Source organism: Alligator mississippiensis, chromosome 7 (assembly GCF_030867095.1).
Source record: "Alligator mississippiensis isolate rAllMis1 chromosome 7, rAllMis1, whole genome shotgun sequence".
NCBI classification, from domain to species: Eukaryota; Metazoa; Chordata; order Crocodylia; family Alligatoridae; genus Alligator; species Alligator mississippiensis.
This window is the reverse complement of record NC_081830.1, coordinates 66,495,973-66,510,341: the sequence shown is the minus strand read 5'-3', so window position 1 is coordinate 66,510,341 and position 14,369 is coordinate 66,495,973. Positions and strand designations below refer to the sequence as shown.

General features: G+C 46.7%; 1 protein-coding gene and 1 long non-coding RNA gene across 7 annotated transcripts in view; both read right to left on the bottom strand.

The window, feature by feature from the left end:
- Positions 1-2,949, bottom strand: part of SLC66A1L (solute carrier family 66 member 1 like) — a 28,554-nt gene extending 25,605 nt beyond the window's left edge. Inside the window, exons 1-2 of one of the 6 annotated variants that reach the window (XM_019491688.2) lie at positions 2,845-2,949; positions 1,991-2,102 (exon numbers count right to left, since the gene is read on the bottom strand). The gene's annotated coding sequence lies outside the window, so the exon portion shown is untranslated. Of the gene's footprint in view, positions 1-1,843; positions 2,190-2,549; positions 2,663-2,844 lie in introns of those variants that run through there. The other 5 variants (XM_014602874.3, XM_014602878.3, XM_059731070.1 and 2 more) reach the window with 5 other exon arrangements.
- Positions 2,950-5,221: 2,272 nt separating this feature from the next.
- Positions 5,222-14,310, bottom strand: LOC109284194 (uncharacterized). The gene is made up of 4 exons (XR_002091553.2): positions 14,221-14,310; positions 12,335-12,460; positions 9,144-9,325; positions 5,222-5,963 (listed from the first exon to the last, which is right to left on the bottom strand). It is a non-coding gene; the product is annotated as an uncharacterized LOC109284194 (long non-coding RNA).
- Between the last annotated feature and the right edge of the window lie 59 nt (positions 14,311-14,369).

The following is a 14,369-nucleotide window of genomic DNA, read 5'->3' as shown; positions in this document are numbered from 1 at the left end:
AAGTACTGATCTATGCAACATGGCACATCTATAATCTGAATCTTTAGCATCAGATTCTGCTTCTTACAAGCCCTACTAAAATATGTGGAAAGGGCCAGATAATAAGCAATTTGACCACATTGTTTAAAATTAAGGCTTGAACACTGAAGATGGATCTGTGCTTGTACAAAGACCCAATATAGCAGCAAGGTCCATGAGGTAGCTGGTATAACCAAAGTACTTCAGACTCTCTCATCCTGCCACAGGCCCAAACCCACTTCAAAACCCTGCAGCTATTACAGAAAAACAAACAGTTCAAAATGTAGGGATTATACAGGCCGCCTATACTCCCCAGATGACAGAAGTCTTGGCCTTTGTCCTCTTGCCAGACAACACATTTAAAGCATGTGGTTATTCTGGGTTTGTTATTACTTAACATTATTGTGGCATTCTACATTCAGTGTTGCCAACGGCAGGGATTTTATGGTAAATCTTGCAATAATTGTTGCTTTTCTTGAAAGCCCAGATATTGGAGAAACTGCATGGAGCTTTGCTATACTGAGTCATAGTGACAAAACTATTAGCTGTGTTGGACGCTGCAACTTGTGGACTCTCTCCACCTGGATCTACCTGTGTTGACTCCTGGAATTCTGGGGTCTTTATATTGTCATTGTGTTTGTTTATCCCTAATTCAGTTCAGTGTTTGAAATGGGAAGCAGACTGTCCTAAACAAACATTATGACTGTGAAATGTCATGGGCTCAGGTCAGGTCAGGCCAGGTCAGTCCAGTGCTGGTATGTACTAGCTAGCCCCCTTTCTTGTTATGTACACTCACTTGTGTAGATATTTTAAAACATTTTCCAACAACCTTTTTTTAAGCAGATGGTGCTTCTTCCATTAACATCCTCATACTAAGCTAGGAAGCAAACAGAAGAGAGAAACACATGCTAAGGAGAGAGAGAAGCTACAATTTTTCTTTCTATTTATCTGTATCACCAGTGATGACAAGGGAAGAACAAAATATAACAATTGTCAGGCTATCCTAACAATTTTTTGTATGTATACTCATGTATTTGTTAGAAGCTGAAAAAAATTCTCTAAAAGTTTTACTGTTTTCTCTATTTTTTTTAAATTAGCAAACCTATGCTAGTTACTGCTGCCTGGAAAAATTGTTCCATAATTTATATGTTTTTTTTCACAAGAATGGATAATATAGAACTGTTATCATACAGAAACCTCAGAAAATGGTTGTTGATAAGCTCTTAAGGGAATAAAATATTCTGGAACAACTATTTTGAAACAGGTCCTTGTGTGGAAGCTCTTATTCTACCTAACAGCATTTCTTCCAGGTTAGCTTAATCCATGCTCCTGAAAGACTCCTGGAATACTCTGGTATAACTCTGGGCCTTGAAATCACTCCTACATCATGCCAGGCTTGTGCGGAAAACTAAAAAGGAGGTGACCACGGATGCTCTTGCAGATAAAGGAACTAATTTGATACTTTGGGGGTCTCCCAGACTTTCTGGTATCTCCTTGGGCAAGTTATACAGCTATACTTTCATTAATGGTCACTGGGTTTTGAGTGTTTTGGTGACACACATACAGAGACCTTAAAGAACAATTTAGGTATCCAAGTCCCCTCTCTCATACTCTCTAATTAGAGCTGGAGAATTTGAAATATTTTCAGTATATTCATATTTTAGGTATTTTTGACAATGAATGGAACAAAGGTGTAGGATAACATGGCTTATTTCATTTAGTTGCTGATCCTGAACCTCCCATTCCTCGGTTCTTTCGTAGTCCTATCAAACGTTTTTGTTTTGACTGAATGCTTCTTGTTACCATCACGTAAGCATGAACAAACCATGTTTGGAGTCAAATAGGAAAACTTCCAATACATTCTGGCGAACATCAGGGATGGTAGAAAGCTTCGCCTGCAATTGCACTGAAAAATGCAGGATAGAGAAATAACATCACTCTTGGAAAGGTGGTGCGCTGCCAGGCCCCTCACCTGCAGAGGCGGAGACGGAGAGCAACTGGTCAACAAGCAGCCGGGTCTGCTCACATACAGCCCAGATCCTCTTGCACCACAGCCACCTCTCCAGCCAAGGAAGTGCCCCGCGCTGCAGATTTCAAAGGGAGCCTATTTGTCCATCCGATTCCCACGGGCAAGGCTCACCTGGCTACCTAGTCCCCCCTTTTTACCAGGGCTAATGGACGAATGAGACAGCTCATGAGAAAAAACAGGATAGGAGTGTCGTGTGGGTCTAAGGCTCAAAACATGGGAACGAGCGTGGCGGAGGAGGGTACTGCGCAGGGCCCCGCACCCGTCCTCAAAGGCATCCAAGCAGCATGGCCGCGGGACAGCGCAGCATGGCCGCCGAGATCAACCACAAACGGTCACAAGAGCGCGGCCTTCTCAGCGCCCGCCCACACGCCTGGGAACCGACACTGCCCGGCCCGAGGCGCTGGCTGCAGCGCGGAGACGCAGGGGCGGCGGCGCGCGCCGCTCCCCCACGGCCCCACCCAGGCGTCCGGCTGCTGTTCCTGCAGCGCAAGGGACGGTTTACCTCAGGGCGCTCAACCGTCCTCCTCGGCGGGCCTTGCCCGGTCTGTCCCCGCGCCGCATGAGGCCCGTGGGGCGGTGGCAAGGATCCCGCACGGCCCCGGCGGGGCGGGTGGGATCGGGCAGGGGGAGCGGAGAGGGGCAGAGACCTCGAGTCGCACGGGAGCCGCCGGGCTGCAACACAGCGGCGGGGCCGGGAGCGCCCTCAGGCCGTGCCAAGGCCGCGCGGGATGTGAGCGGATCGGACCCCGCCCGGCCGCGGCCGCCCTCCCCCCAGGGCAGATCCCCGCGCCGCCAACCTGCCTCCGCCGCCCCCTCGCGGCTCCTTTGCCCTGGCCGGCCCGGCCCAGCCTCGCGCGGGCGACCGAGCCGCGAGCTGCTGCAGCCGCTGGCGGTGGAGCTGGGCCCAAGCGCCCCCTGGCGGCAGCGAGCGGGCCGGCCGCCCCCGGGAGGAGCCTTGGCTCGCGGGCCCTGGGTGTGCGCCCACTTGCCGCCCCCCACGTCTGAAGCACGGTGCAGGCCGGGTCAGAGTTGCCCCTTCGCGGCTCACTCTGAAGCAGGTGAGAGAGAGAGCGAGAGAGAGAGGTGCTAGGAGCGAAAGCTCTGGGGAAGCTCTGCTTAGGCAGTTGGGCTGGAGGGGGTCTGGAGAGGGTATCTAGGCCCCCTCCCCCGCCTCAGGCAGAATCATCCCTAGCCAAACCATCCCATACAAATCCCTTGCTTAACTTTACTTCTGTGGGTTTGGCCCCGCGGGGCAGGTGACTGGCCCTGGGCTGGTCTGTGGACACAATCGTGCATCAGGATGTGGCCCTGCAGCCTGGTGCTGCCTCTGCCTGGCTCTTCCACAGCTGTCATCGGCTCTGCGCCTGCCCGGCACAACCTACCAAGGTTATGCTCCAAGGACGCTTGCACCACTGCTGCCCAATGTAAATTGGGGCCCAAGGCCCCATATGGGGCCTGTCTACCCCCCGTGCACCAGGATTGCACTCAGTATCCCCTGAGTGCCCAGTTTAGTGACGGGGTCACAGACCGTGGGGCTCCCCTCAGATCTGGGGGGAGACTTGTGGGCCAGATGACATGGTGGCACTGTACCTGGCCTGCAGACTGGGGTTGAGCACGCCTGGTCTTACCTCGTGGCAAAACTACACAATCAACCCTGACATAACACCATAACCTGCCACAGGGAAAGCAGGGGGACTGCAGCAGCCAACATCCTGCTGCTGCAAAGATAGTTAAAACATACTCAAGAGATCCCAGGAAGAGGGCCACACCCTGCATTACAGAGGAAGGCAAAAATCCCCACAGTCCATACCAGTCTGGACATCAATAAAATTCCTTCCTGACCCCAAATATGGCCCCCATTCTTCACCCCAAATTGGTATGACCCTGAGCAGAGTGGCATGACCCTCTAGCCAAGAACCAGGTTGAAATCCCAAAACGAGCACTGACACCTCCCAGTCAAAATCCCCCATCCATGGTTGCAGCCCATACCCAGTGCCTCTGGGGAAGGCTTAAAAAAGTCCCTAACATATATAGCAGCAGGAGGGGAAAAATTCCTCTGCATGCCCAGAAGCAGAGTAAATACCTATTGTAGAACACAGGCATAGCTACGTATAAATCATCCCTGACCAATGCTTGTTCCACCTCTCCTTGAACACACAAAATGATAGAGATGCCACAATTTCTCTGGGTACTATGCCACAATTTCTCTGGGCACTTCATTCGACTGCTTCACTATTCTAACAGTGAAGAAGTTTTTCTAGACATCCAATCTAAATCTACTCTGCTGCAACCAAGTCGTGCAGGTCGTGTCCTACTCTTGGCAGCATGAATGACTTGTGCCTTCTGAGGCTGGCGGGGTGTGGTGACCGCCCGCAGACAGCAGTGTCAGTGGGGAGGGCGTGGCGACAGCAAGTGAGGACAACCTGTAGGTGACCGTGGTGACATTGGCAGCAAGGGAGGGCCGAGCGGGGACCGCCTGCAGGCAGCCGCAGTGACGTTAATGGCAAGACTGGACTGAGTGGGGACCGCCCACAGGCAGCCACAGTTGGGGAGTGGTGAGCGGCGACTGCCTGCAGATGCTGGCGGCAGCATCAGCAGCAGCCAATCTTGGGGGCTGGGGACACGTGTCCCCCAGTGCTCCTACTATGTGTCACCTATGCTTTGCAGCAAGAGAGAAAAGGTGATTTTCCTTTTTTTTATGGCACCCCTTCAAGTATTTGAAGACTGCTATACTGTTCCCCCTTAGGGTGTGTTCAGATGAGCACAGACATGCGATATGTGGTGCCACAAACACATTTGCACCACCACATACTGCACAGTCTGGTGTTCACACTGCAAGGGCATGCTGCCTGTGCATGTGCTGCTCCATTTTTTTTCCCATGAGGTTTTTTTTTACCCCTTTTGCGGCACCACATATTGGACAACCGCGCTCGTGTGGTCGTACCCAGAGAGTTGTAGTGGATGGGTCAGTGTCAACCTGGAAGGGTGTGGGCAGTGGGGTCCCGCAGGGCTCGGTCCTTGGACCGATACTCTTCAATGTCTTCATCAGCGACTTGGACGAGGGAGTGAAGTGTACTCTGTCCAAGTTTGCGGATGACACAAAACTGTGGGGAGAAGTGGACACACCGGAGGGCAAGGAACAACTACAAGCAGACCCAGCAAGAGCTCTCACTGTCTTCTTTATTATCTCATCCTTCAGCTTGTCCCTTTCCTTATCCAAATAATCTTTTTTGTGTCTAATTCCAGCTCAGTTTTTTGTGAAGACTGAGGCAAAGTAGCTGTTGGGTAGCTCCGCCTTCTTTGCATCTCCTGTTAAGAGTTCCTTGGCTATTTAACTGTGGATCCACAGCTTCCTTGGTCTTTTCTGGCCATGATACTTATGGAGACTCTTTTTGTCATCTTTAATTTCCCTGGTCAGGTGCAGCTGATTTTTTTTTTTTAACTTTGCATTCCTAATTTTGTCCCTGCAGGTTCTTGCTATTTCTTAGAATGCTTCCTCAGTCCCCTGCCTAATTTTCCATTGCCTGTATGCTTTCCTTTTGCATTTGAAACATCCTAGAACCTCCTTGTGCAGCCACACTGATCTCTTAAGATTTTTCTTGTGCTTCCACTGTGTCAAAACAGTTTCTTGTTGGGCTTCCAATACTGTGTCCTTTAGAAGCTTCCAGCCCTCTTGGGCACCTTTATTCTTCAGTCTGTCTTCCTGTGGCACCAAGCCTATTAATCAGTTGAAATCCACCGTCTTGAATCACCTTTTTGAAATCTAGCACCCTGGTTCTGGTGCCCATCTCAGGTTCTGGAATTCTATCATATCATGATTGCTTCCTTCTCATTACTTCACATCCTCCACCAAGCCTTCCCTATTGATCAGGAAAAAATCCAGTATAGATGATCCTCTAGTTGTAACCTCAATCTTCTGGAACAGAAAATGTCAGTGTTTTTGACATACAAAGCAAGACTACCACCTTTCTCCCAAACCTCTTTCCAAAACAGAATGTAGCCCTCAGTGCTGACATTCCAGTCATAAGACCTGGCCTGCCAGATCTCTGTGGTACCAGTCAGATCAAAGTTCCTGTCACAGACAGTATTCCAGTTCATTTTGTTTATCCCCATACTTCTCACACACATACGCGCGCACACGTCTTCCTGAGGACACGCCCTCCCCCTCCTCCCCCCCCCACGCGTCTTTTGTTGGAAAGACCTGAGACCCCAAACTGCTTGGTGTTGGGTGTGTCACCACATTTTTCTTCCAGATAGACCGATCCCAGAAACAGTCCAGGCTGAATCACGGGATTTAGCATGTAAGAAAAAACAGGTTGTAAGGAACAGTCTCCAGTAAGTGAATTGAGATGTCTAGGCTGGTGATAATGCCAATTAATGACCCCAGGTAAGAACAGTGGTCACAGGTCATGACTCAGTGTCCCTGCTCCCTACTTGATGACCAAGAGATAGTTATCGTAGAGAAATGGGAGGAAATACAGAAATTTGAATCTGAACTGTATAAAACTCTTCCACACAAAGGCAGAGGTGCGAGAGTCTGGAATTTGCCTCGACTGTGAGGACACATTCTGAGCACCCTGAGACCTCACCGCCTGGTAGCAAGTATGTCTATGTATTCTCTGCTGCGTCTAGCTGCTATTGGCAATTTTATCTGATTGCTAATCTCCCAGTAAACTGGCATACAGTTCAAAGGAACTTGCTTTGGCTTGTTTTATACTTCTCCGGATAAAATAAAAGCCCCCAGAGTCATCCTAGGTATAACATTTTCCCCTCTGGAGCGTTTGCTCTGTTGCTGGAGGGTTTTGTTCACCATCCCCCATTTAACCTAATTTAAAGCCCTCCTTACAAGATTGGCCAGACAGCACCTCATGGTGCCCTTTTCAGTTCTAGTAACGTGGATCCCATCTTTTGACAGCAGCCTTCCTCCCTGGAACGTCCACTAATTAGCAAAGAATCCACAGTCTTCACACTGACACCACAATCTCAGTCACACATTTATTTCCAGGATACAGTGGTTCCTGCATGGGCCCTTGCCTTCCATGGGGAGAATTGCTGAGAACACCACTTGTGCTCCTAGTTCTTTTTAATCCTTCTGCCAAGAGCATTGTAGTCACCTCTGGTCTGCTCAGTATCATCCCTGGCAGTATCATTGGTGCCTACATGGACAAGCAGGGAAGAGTAATGATCTGAAGACTGGATCAGCTTTGGCAATCTTTCTGGGACATCCCAAATTCAGAATCTGGGCACACCTCCCAGGACCCCAAATCCAGGGGACAAATAGGTGTCTCTTTTTCCAACCTATCATCATCACTACTTTCTTGCTGGTACAGTGATCCTAGAGCCCCTATCAATGGAGCCTTGCACTTCCAGCTCTCTAGACTGGAGAGTCCCTTTGCATCATGCCTGCTAATATCATTTCCTCTGCTTTTTGCTCAACTCTTCCACCACTGAGTGCTTGAAAGCGGTTGCTGACTTCAGTCTGCTCCTCTTAAATTCTGGGGACCCTTCTTCTTCAAGCAGTCACGTGCTGCCACCTCTCTTTTCCCTTTGGCTTCTCCAGTGCCAATCTCTTATAACTCCCAGCCGAGTAATCTTCCTCTTTTTTGATATAAGGTGCACTGGACCTTTGATATAAGGTGACTAGTGCCATGTTTCCAACCATTTAGTCTTTTCTTCCAGGGCAGACAACCACTTACCCCTGGTGAAAGTGAAATGTTTTTGACCCCTTGGGTGGAACACAAACATGGCACATCCCATGCAGATCATAACTGCTGACCCAGCCTCTGTTTGTGCCCCCTTTGCTCCCTGGAGGACACCTAGGTTGTAAACAAAACAGAAAAACAAAAAACACAAAACCCATACGCCAAACAACCATACCTGTGCTCTCATGCACATTCACATACACACACAGTCTCATACTCCCTGACTCATTCCTATGGCAAACTCCTTCTCTATTCACTATGAACTGTTACAGGCAGCCTAGCCTAGCTCCACCCCTCAGCTAGCTAACCCAGCCCAACACAAACCTAACCCAGCCCAACACAAAGCCCTATCAATCAGTCACTCTAAAGGAGCCTGTAACAGGGGGCCTTCTCAGGGCCAGTCCACCATTGGCTTGCCCACCTGTTTCTGGGTTAACCGCCCACCTCACTCACCTGCCACACCTTGCCATTTTATAATTGTTTCTAATTAGGTGGGAGGCTGCCCATTCCTCCCCTGATGCCAGGGGGTTGCTATCGGTGGCTCCGATCCTCCCCTACGTTGCAGCCCAAGTCTCGCAGATGGCAGCCAGGTGACACAAATACTCCTGGCCTGCAGCTGGACCAAGCTTAGTTCTCAGTGTCAGGCCTCATACACACACACATTTATGTCACCATAAATGTCCTCTCACTAGGGCCTCTCGAGCTCCACCCCCTCTCACAGGGTCTCTTTCACACATCGACAACTTATATCGCCTTGCTCCCTCTTGGAGCAGACCCTTTCGGCCATAGGCTTTATCTAGTGCACACCTTGGGTGGCAGATGTACTGTCTTTTGAGCCTCTCCTACCACCCTCACTGGTAGTGGCCAGCCAATTACCCAACTGGGGCCAAGCTTGCCCTGGCTCCTTCTGGGGCAACTCTACACAAAATCACGCACACACCAGGCTCCCAGCCCTCTGGTTTCCCCCTCACTGGGGCTCCACATCTCTACCCACTCACTGGGGCTATGGAGCTTCTCTCCCTGGTGGGGGCTCAGGTAGCCATGCCTGACCCCAAGATCTTGAAGCACTCCTGGGTGCCATGGAACCCTGGTTGAGAATCACTGGCCTAAAAGAAGTGATTCCTCAATACAAAAATGCATTGTTGTCCCTGTCTATAGGAAGGGTAGAAGTTTGATTGGGGGAATCTTCCTACTAATGATTGCTGCCAAGATTCTTGAGAGAATTAGACTCAAATGCTTCACTTGATACACAGCTGTGAAATTTTTGCCTGACACCTTATTGCCTTCAGGAAAGAAAGAGGAATAATAGATAGCATCCTTGCTTCACTGCAAATACCAACATATTGCCCTCCATGTTGTCCTTGTTCATCTTGCAAAAGAATGTCACCTCTCACCTGAAAAGGCTTATGGAAGTTGCTTAAGGTTGGCTGTCCTGATAAACTCCGTAGTGGCTGGATAAATTTATGATGAAATGGGCTGTATCCAACTTCTCATCTTTGAGTCCCAGATCTCTGTCATTGGTACGGTGGGTTCAGGGGCCCATTGGAGGTAGGCATAGGGCAGTTGGAAAAAATCCCTGCAGCAGAAAAGAGGAGGTAAAGGGCAGCTTTGAACTTGCACCTCCTAAGCCAACTAGCAGGCCCAGCATCAGGAGGCAAGCCAACTGGGTTACTTTCTCTCTTAGATTCCTTGTGTAGGATGGCCTTTGGGGCCACAGTAGCCCAATACGGGGGAGGAGGGGAATGGCCACTCCTGACAAGGGCCTCTGCCCAGCCAGCAGAGGCTTCAGACAGTCTTTAAACCATGTCCTTTGGTTTCCCAGGTGAATGACCAGATCAGGAGCCACCAAACAGGTTGGTAGTGGGACAGAGGGATAGAGACGGGTGCCATCTTCTTATTTGATATACTTGTGGAGTCTTGCCGCCTGAAATGTAAACAGACAAAAAAAATACAGATCTTGGCCAGATCCAGCCACCCTTCCTCAGGGGCACTCCTAGGGCTCAGGTAGAAGCACAGGCAGGAATCAGGGGTTTGGTGCCAGAGGTTGGCCTGTCATGCCAAAGCCAGCGTCTTTGCACCCCAGAGGCCTGCCACTGGTGTAGAAGGCTTGGGGGTGCAAAGCCCCATCAGAGTGATGCACGGGGTGGGGGAAAAACCCCTCTGTTTGCTGGTGGCTGTTCCTTGGTTACCCATTCCTAGAATGTAAGTCATTAGGGACCATTTTTTAGCTTCATGGAAAAGTTTTCAACTGACTTATTGTTGCCTAAAAGTCAAAGGTTATATACCCACCTGTTCCTAGGTTAGCCCTATGTACAACCATTCACAGCGCTGACAGGGCATTTGCTTCAAGCTGTAGATGAGTTTATTCACTTAACTGACCAAAGTTCACATCACTGATGAAGTTTCCAGCAAAATCACCAAAGGCAGGGAAGACACCAGAAAATTGTGTGATTATCTTTGGGGTAGGAGTGGCATAACTTTTCAGGAAACACTGAAAGTCTACACACTAGTAGTTCTAACTTCATTACTCTATTCTTGTGAGTCATAGACAACCTATAGCTACAATATTTAGAAGTTGAATCATTTCCATTTAATGTGTCTGAAAAAAGTAAGGCAAATAGGATGAACAGGTAGAATTCTGAAGTTCTCTGGCAAGCAAATATTTCACATGTAGCTGCTGTGATTATGAAGGCATAATTAAGATGATCTGGGCTAATAATTGTCTCCTTAAGAAAATCTCTTATAGACATCTGCCTCTGGTACATATTCACAGACTAGGAACTGGAAAAGATGAAGGATTATTTAAAAAGACCCTAAATCAATGGAATATTGATACGTGTCATGCTGTGGGTTCAGTTAACTGTGTCAGGAGCCACTTTAACAAAGAGGTTTCTTTATTCCTGCCAACAGCACCCAGGCAGCCGTGACACTTCTTTCGCAGCTCTCTCTCCAACTCTGCCTATCTCTTAAAGATATACAACCGTTATATTTCCCCTTTTCAAACAAAAAAGCACAACTCATTTCAAGCAATAGCATTATATAGCAAATCTGTGGGGCATCACCTTAGTCTCTGCATTAGCCTGTGCTGTAGTCTCTGCATTGTCTTGCTTACTTTCTCTATGCTCTAATCTTCATGTTGTTCTCTGGTTCGGACACTGTTCCTTCTCCTGTTCTTCCTTGATGTGCTGCAGGTGTTTCCTATTCCTTTTTACTCCTGTGGACATTCCCTTCACTTGTCTCTACTTCACTCAATTATGTTACTTCTCTGACACTAAACTAGCACTTTTGTCCATTAAGTTTTCACCCTGCTGACCAAGCCCTTTCCAGAGCTCTCTGAAGCCACTAATCACATTCTTCCAGTGTACATCCCTATATTAAAATATCATTTTTGTACACTTTGGCACCTTCAGAGCCATCAAATTTTTGTTGTATATACTTATGAAACACTTCTGGTGCTAAAATCACCCAAAAGACAATCTGAAAAAGCAGAATCTTCCATATGGAGTGTTGAACCTGCATACATGTCTGCTATTTTCTCTAATAGAACCTGCCAGAACCCAGCTGATGCATCTAACGTGGAGAAATACGTTGCTTGTGCCGTCTCTTCCAAGATTTCTTCCCTCGTGGGAATGGGAAAACATTCCCTTTTTACATATTTATTAAGTTCTTTTGGGTCTATGCTAAGGCAAAGGGTTTCTTCCTTTTTTTAGTACTATCACCCACTCTGAATAAGCCCACTCTGGTTCTTCTAGTTTCTTAGGCAGAGACTGTGAATTCTCCAAAGTTACAGGATTGATTCAGTAGTCTAAGATCCTTTTCAAGTTCCCTAAAGGATTCTCCCTTTTTGTGACCTGATGTGAAATTGTTATTTCTTGAAAGTCTCATTATTTTTTGGAGTACAGTACAGGCAGTCCTCGACTTACAACGTTTCGAGTTACAACGTTTTGCACTTACCATGTTTATAAATTGACACCCTGTTTCAACTTTATGACGTCAGTTTCGACTTTACAATGCTTGATCCAATGCGACGCCATGCCAGTGAACAAGTTCGCTGCGTCACTCATCTCCCTGGAGATCATTTGTCCAGACTTCCTTGGACATTTTCTTAAAGAAAGCAAATGAGACTCCACAAAAACCTGCAGCCAAGACTCCTGAGCAGACTCCAGCCAAGAACCCTTCAAAAAGTCCAACCAAGCGCCTTTCAAAAAGTCCAGCAAAGTCACCTCAAAGAAGTCCTTCCAAATCAATACGATTGCTATTTACAATATAAATAAATGAACGTAGATATATTATTCATCTGTAATTGGTGGAGTACAAAATTCTGGGGTATTTTTGGTGAAAACAGGGTTTCAGGAACCAATCCCCCATTTATAACATTTGTTTTTATGAGAAAATTGCTTTCGAGTTGCAACGTTTTGACTTAAGACGCAGTTTTCAGGAGCCAATTGTGTTGTAAGTCCGAGGACTGCCTGTACTTCTTAAACTTTTTGAGCACTGTCTCATAATCAGCCCACAATTGGCTCAGTTGCAGACTGTTTTATATATCCAGTGTCCCACCACCCACTATATTTAGAAAAATAGCTACCTTTTGGTCACTTGACTTCTCAGTTCCTCCACTTGCCCTCATGTACAGGTGCAGTTTTTGATCGAACCTCTTTCAGTTCTATGCTGCATGTCTGGAGAGTTTCGGTTCTTCTGGAGACTGTAGTTGCTTCATTTCGGCGCCCCCCAAAAAAAAAAAAAAAAAAAAAAAAAAAAAAAAGCTCACTCCAGTGCAATCATCTGTTTTCAACTACTTTTGGTACCACATGGGTTCAGTTCATTGAGTCACTAACTGCTTTAACAAAGAAGTTTCCTTATTCCTGCCAACAACACCCAGATAGCCATGACACTTCTTTCTCAGCTCTTTTTCCAACTCCATCATCTTGTTAAAGAAACAATCCTCACAATATTCAAAGCTGAGAATTAGAAACCCTTGAATTCATTTCATGGTGCAAAATGATACGTGGTGGCACAACTAGCTCTGAGCCAGTGCCTAAGGAGTGTAAGCATAAGCTGCTACAAAATCCTGATAGTAGGATAAACTTTCCCAGTCCACTGTACCTATCATTCTCTTTCCATTCAGTAACTGTACATTCCATACAAAAACTTGGCTTATCAGGCAGTAGAGAACACATTGCTGAAAGCCTTCATCATGAGATGAAGAATGATTTTCTTTGACTCTGAAGTATGATAATAATTGGCTACTAATCCGTTTCTGTAAATTATTTCATATAGCAACCAATATTTAAAAATAACTTTAATTCTGGTTTAAGGTACAATATCTTAAGGTTTGAATCAGAAGGTCTGTATCTTAGATAAAGGTCTCATTAAAGAAACTGGAAAATACTCTGCAGTTTTCATCCTTATTAAGGCAAGCACTGATATGCTTGCTCTCCTGAATCAAGAACTGAATGCTGGATATTATATGCAATCTTCTGGTTTCCATGAAGTATCAGTATATAAATACAAGAATATAACTACTCACATATGGCCTCAAAATGTGGCAAGGACATTTGAAACTGAACTGGACTACTCTGCCCCTTAGGTTAGGTAAAGGAGTAGTTGTTGTAATCCATCTTGTCAGAGAAGTTACATACCCTAATTTGGTTCAAAAAATATTCCATATTAAAAAAAAAAATCATAGTAAACTGCTGACTAGCAATGGATATTGAAGTTGTATTTGTTACTATGGATATGCTACTTGGCAATGGGTACAGAAGTTGTATATCTATGCTGCTACTTAGGACCACCCTCACATTCATACTTGCCAACCATCTACCCAGAAAGCAAACAAGCTCATACCCTGGCAGCAGCCCAGTCTGACTCCAGACATTCTGCTTGCAAAAGGTTGTGCAGACCTTAAACATGCTGATAGATCAGGCTACCTATAAAAGGCAGTTGTGATGGCTTTCCTTTAGCCAGTGGTGGTGGGGATGCTCACCTTTTATACAATAGCATAGCTCCCATGATTATTTTTGTATTTTATATGCAACAGTCAATGGACACAATGCAAACATAGCATTGTGACCAGAGGATTTGTCCCTCCTAGTTCAATTCTCTAGCCACTGAGCTAAGCCATAATCCCTCTTGTGAAAAGGATGGAAGTGCTCCCACCTAGAAGCATCTATATTTTTGTGGTTATGGCATCCTCTTTGGAGGTAGAAATGTGGGTTTGAAGCCATTCTGGCAAAAGAGGCAGCTGGACCTGGATCTCCCACTTCCTGCATGGGTGTTCCAATCACTACAGAATTAAATAAAAGATGGGTGGTGATTGTACCTCTGAGTGAATCCTGCTCATCCCATGAACAGAAGTGTAAGTATCTGTCCTTAGGAAAATGTTTCAGACCATGGGTCCAAAATGGATAGAGGCATCTAAACCCCAGAAATAGGTGTGGTTTCAGATGTAACCTCATTCTTAATGTGTCTTACCTAATTCCAGACAGCTTCCCACTGAATGTGATGGCTATTATGAATCCCATTGAGGTACTTGTCTTTCACCAGGTACAATGTAGGAAGCTGGTGGCTAACTTCAGGCTCTGAATTCCATTCCCAGGGCCAGGTAAGTTGAAGTTAGTCCT